Source organism: Propithecus coquereli, unplaced genomic scaffold (assembly GCF_000956105.1).
Source record: "Propithecus coquereli isolate 6110/MARCELLA unplaced genomic scaffold, Pcoq_1.0 Scaffold198, whole genome shotgun sequence".
Taxonomy (NCBI): Eukaryota; Metazoa; Chordata; class Mammalia; order Primates; family Indriidae; genus Propithecus; species Propithecus coquereli.
The window spans coordinates 1422258-1428247 of NW_012144744.1; positions in this window are offsets into that span (position 1 = coordinate 1422258).

A 5990-nucleotide genomic window follows, 5' to 3' on the forward strand; every position below is an offset into this window, starting at 1 on the left:
AGGAGAGGAGAAAAACTGGTGCTAGCTATCTTCATTATTGTTCATAGTAGGTAGCTAATAGACATTATCCTAAAAAGACAGCCCTAAATATATTATACAATTAAAGATAATGATATGATGGAAATCATGAGAATAAAAAGATAAACTGTCATAAAATCAAAAATAAATACCAATAAGAACTTTTTAAAAATGACAATGTAATGGAAAAATTTAGTGCGTGTGTGTGTGTATAAATATACTATAAAATCATATGACAGAAATTGAAATTTCTAGTCATTTATTAATAAATATAAATGTACTTAACTTTATTAAAAGAAAAAAAAGGTGTTTAGACTGACTAACAAATCCATTATCTAACTGCTGCTCAATAGAAGAGACATATTTAATAAAAAATGATTCAGAAAAGTTAAAAATAAAAGGATTGGCAAAGATACCATATACAAGCAAATAAAAAGAAAGAAGTTGCGATTCTGATATCAGATAAGGTAGAATTTAACCCAACAAGAAAACTTTATGAACTAAAAACTACAACTAAAAATAAAGGTAAAATAGTTAATTATGTGCTTTAAAAAACACAGAGGCAGTTTTGAATTAGACACCTTAGACCAGTTTCATTATTGTTTTTTCTAAAACGCATATTTCCTAGATCTCACAACAGGAAATGTTTGAAAATAAAGTTCAGGAATAATGAGCTCAATGAGCTCATCTAGTGCCTAGATTGTGCAGCCCAGAGCTCCAGGGGTAATGGCTCATTCCAGATGTGGGGAAAGATAGATAATAGAAAAATCTGGAGCACCTTTTTGCCCGAAATAAAGGAGATTCTCACAGATTTATGGGTCATGTCAGAAGAACACTGTCCAACATGGAGGGACTTCTACTGACCAAAGATGCAAAGATGACAGATACAATTTAGGTCTTGAAAAATTGAAATTGATTCAAATGCATGGTGTATATAAAAATATATAAAATTATGATGATATGTGAAAGAAAAAGAGACTGAGAGAGACATAACCACACCTTTCCCAATTATTTGGTTTTATTAGAAGACTCAGATCCATTCTCTAAAGATTTAACAATGCTTTTCTTATTGGAATTGTATTTCAGGTTACCCAAATCACCCTATTATATGAAAAATGTTCTTCTTCATTATGAAATTATAACTAGTAAATGTAGAAGAAGAGATAGAAAGTATTTCACAACTTCTGATTCAATCATTGAGTCTGGAAATGATCAGTAGGGGCAGGAGACATCATGTGAAATGCTGATGGGAAGAAGAGCAACAAAAGGATGAGGCTTGCTGATCAAATGGGAGGTCTACTTTTAGTTCTTCAAGGAATCTCAATACTGTTTTCCATAGAGGTCGTACTAATTGCAGTCCCACCTACAGTGTGTATTCTTTTTTCCCTGCATCCACTCCAACTTCTAGTGTTTTTTTGATTTTTTAATAATGGCCATTCTGATGGGGATAAGGTGGTATCTCATTGTGGTTTTAATTTGCATTTCCCTGATGATTAGTGATGTTGAACATTTTTTCATATGTATGTTGGCCATTTGTCTATCTTCTTTTGAAAAAACTCTGTTCATGTCTTTTGCCCACTTTTTAATGGGATTATTTGTTTTTTCCTTGATTATTTGTTGGATTTCTTTGTAGATTCTAGACATTAGTCCTTTGTCAGATGTATAGTTTGCAAATATTTTCTCCCACAACTGAGTATATACCCAAAGGAAAAGAAGTCATTATGTCAAAAAGACACATGTACCCAAATGTTTACTGAAGCACAATTCACAATTGCAAAGGTATGTAATCAACATCTAAATGCCCATCATTTCACAAGTGGATAAAGAAAATGTGGTTTATATATATGGAGCACTACTCAGCCATAAAAAGGAATGAAACAATGCCATTTGCAGCAACTTGGATGGAACTGGAGAACATTATGCTAAGTGAAGTATTTCAGGAATGAAAAAACAAATACCACATGTTCTCACTAATTAGTGGAAGCTAAACAATGGGTACACAGAGTCATAAAATGGTGTAAAGGACATTGGAAACTAACAAGGGGGGAAGGTGAAAGGGAGCTGAGGGATAAAAACTTACCTGTAGGGTAAAATGTACACTATCCTGGTGATGGGCACACAAAAAGCCCTGACTTTAGCATTATACAATTCATCCATGTAACAAAAATACTTGTACCCCTCAATGTTTTGAAATAAAAATTGAAAAAAAAAGAGGATGAGGCTGTCACAGCTTGAATCCACTGGTGGTCAACCTCAGCATTACCAGAGGAGATAGTCCAGTATTTTGTGTCTCCTGATGTGATGAATATAAAGTATTTAGCACCATGTATGAAATGCTCAGGGTTGAACCTGATTCTAATGGAGTGTCAGTCGAATCACTAGAGCTTATTTCAGTTTACGTGAACTAAGGATCGAGGATGCAAAGGGATGGGTCTTTAATGTGGAATATTCTTCAGATCAGGTGGTCTTTTTTTGTTTTTTAACAAATCAGTCTCATGAATAAACAAAATAAAATAATAAAATAAGATAAAAAGGAAATGTTCTTCCCCAGTGTTAAAAAGGCTCAGATTCCTAATAATCATATGAAATGGTGGACCTGAATTGAATCCTAATTTAAATAATCTACCAGTAAGAAAACAACTGAAGAAGTATAATTATGGACTAGGAATTAGATGGTACCAAGGATTAGTGTTAATTTTGTTAGGTATGAAAATTGCACCATGGCTATATAAGAAAATTCCCATAGTTTTTAGAGATACATATTGAAGTCTGTAGAATGAGAAAGCATGATATCTGGAATTTGTTTTGAAATGCTTCAAAAAGAAAAAAGAATAGAAAGAGACAGATGAAGCAAGTGGGGCAAAACCTAGATAATTGTTGGGTCTGAGAGATGTGTTGTGGGTTTTGTCATATTTTGTCTTTATTTGTTAATGTCTGAAAATTTTTAGAATAGTTCTTATTAAACAAAAAAGAATGAAAAGGAAAAAAGTTCTTTTATCTAATAAAATTTGAGAATAAGAAAAGGAATAAGGCTTCTATGGAAACACAAAGCTCCAATTAGGAGCACAAAATGATGGCTAATTTGTTTTCAAAAATAAAACAAGTATGCAGCACACAAAGCCATTTTTTGTGAACCTTACGCAAATTGTAATGCAACTGCTAACCTCTGAAAATACGATTTTTTAAAAACAAAAATGTGCCTTGAGGCAATTTATATTTATTATCATGTCTATGGCTAACACCAGGAAACCAAATTCTAGTTAAAAATAGATTGCATTTCCTTTCTTCCTAAGCCTAGCATAAGGGAGATTGGTAGCTTTCCATTTCCTTGTGTTTTTGCTTTTGTAATAAAGCATTCAAGTTTGTTTGTTAGCAAGACTGGTTCTATGGTCAGAAAATCCCTGGGGAGGATTTGGGCTTTAATGCCAGCAAACGGAATCATGGATGGCGATGTTGATCTAGCATTTGGCTTGTAAGAAATGCTGAGCTGAATAATCCTGCAGTATTCTAGAGAGGTCTGCTGGTATACTATGTCTTTCTGTCTATGTGCAATCAAAAATAAATCACAAGATTAGCTTAACTAGCAACAAGCAATAGGGTGTAGGGTTTTAGAGAAATCAGAAAGACTTGTTCTATGCTATTGAATGTCAGTCACTTCCACAATTGTATTATAACTCATTAGGATGAGCATGGAGGACTTATATTAAGTGAAGATGCAAAGTCAGTGAAATTTGTCTTTTAGCATCCACTAACCTCCTTGGTTCCCCACTCTCCTCTTGATGTTGCCCTCTTCCTTCTGGCCAAATAAAAGCTTTCCTGCCCCCTTTGTTTTATGACAATCATAAAGTGATGAACATATTCACTAAAAGGTTTCCCTGACTTCACAGACAAGCTTTCCCAGAACTATTGACATTTTAAGAGTATTAATGATTTGATAGATAGCAATTCATTAGAGAAACTTCAGTCACCAGTATATGTTATATATGGAAAAGGAGAAAACAAAGAAAAACCCACACCTTAATGATGATAATAGCTAATATTAGTTGACCATAGACCATGTATCAGTTCTTTTCATGCACAATTTGTTTAATCCTCACGACATCCTTTCATATAAGTGCTATTATTATCACTGAATTACAAGAAACAAAGGCACAGAGGAGTAAAGCAGCTGGCCCACGTCACACAGCCAGTCAGTGTCAGAACAATGTTAGGATCCACTTAGTTTGATTCTAAACTAGAGATGAACAGGAGGCAGGCAATGTGCTAGGCACTTTGAATTAATGTATACTGACTCACCCTGCCTCTGTGTCTTTTGCTGTTTGTTTGTTTGTTTTGGTCATTTGTTTATTTAATAATTTGGCTGAATCAATTTTGTGATGTTGATTTTCCCTGCAAAGTGCAGCCTCTGATGTCCCTGCTTGCTGTTTTTCTCGTGTATTTTAGGCTGGCTTCCAGAGGTTTGCCCCTGAGTCCATAGAAGCCACTTATTGATCAAAAGCTGTGCTTAAAAGCCCCGTTGGTTATTTAAATTTTCACTCATTACCTTTAATGTGTGGCTTGAAGATTGCTTTCACAATTCAGGAAGTTCATAATTTTGTCTCACATTCAACCAGGGACTAATAGCTAAGAACTTTCCTCTCCATTCCTCATGAGAGAGCTCAGCTCTGGCCATGCACAGAGTCTTCCAGACCTCCAGGGATGAGGGTGATTACTTTTAAGCCTGGCTTCCCAAGCATTGCCCCTGGGTCAAAGTATTACACTGTTCAGCTAGTGTTTACTTAGATGCTGTGCTTAAGCCCCTTGAACCAGTAAGGCTTCTCCCTTCTGCAGATGGATCTATGTGTTGCTCAGGGAATCGATATACACACTCCCTTTCAGATCCCCAGGGATGAGTGAGATCCCAGGGGCTCTTCTTGGCTGTCTCTTTTTCTCTGTTATTACTTCTGGCTGGTCTTCCATTTTTAATTATAATAAAATTGTAGAACTACCATCAACTTCTTAATTGCTTGCCAACAAAATCTGCATTGTTTTCAACAATATCTTTAGGCATGAGGCCGCTTACGTTTTGACCTGATAAAGTCAGTCCCTTTCATCACAGCTATAGAGCCCAAGCTTGGGGTGGAAACAGCAGCCCTCTTTTCCTGGAGCAGCACTCTTTCTTTACCAGCACGGGGGGACGGTAGCCCCTAAAGAGCTCAGCTTGCCCTTCCCATCATGAAACCTCCATGCTATAAGCAAGTTGGGCCCCAAGATTCTTGATCCGTCTTGTCTGGATCAGGGCTTTTGTCCTATGAGTGGAAAATTAGGTGGGAGGAGGGAGCCTCAGTCCTCTTGATGCTTCCCTCCTGAAATAAGACTTTTGTAACATGGAGTTTGGAGGACAGATATAAGTGAGGCCTGTCCCTCTCAGAGTGGAACTGTTGGTTGCCCTAGACTAGAAACTGCAGGGACCGACAGCCTGTCTACTTGGCTGTAACCACCCAAATTGCAGAGCACCTGGATCAGGGTTTGTAAAACTTGGAGCTGAGGGGAAGGGGTCATGGGATAGGAGTGGGTCCTGGCCCATCTTGGCCCATCCTGGCCCAACTGCCACAGATTCTCACCCTTGTATAAATGCTTCTCCATTTGCTGCATGCTGTTAGGACAACTCTCAGAGATTTCAAGTGGTTGCTTTTGTTTTATAATTTCAACCATTTGAATGATTTTTCTTTTTTTCCTGGAAGATGATCTATCAACATCTTCACAAAGCCATTCTGGAAGTCACGCCTCCAGAGCCAAAATTAAACTTGTTCATCTCTTGCTCACTTCTCTCAGAGCCCTGGTAAGTGACAGGCTGACTAATCATCTAACTGAATTTCTATCTCCCTCTAGTCATATTTGAAATGAAGTGTGGAAAAGAGAATAGAGGTGAAAAGCAAGGGAGAGAAATGGGGAGAGAAACAACAGATGTGAGCATGAGCACCTTCAACATC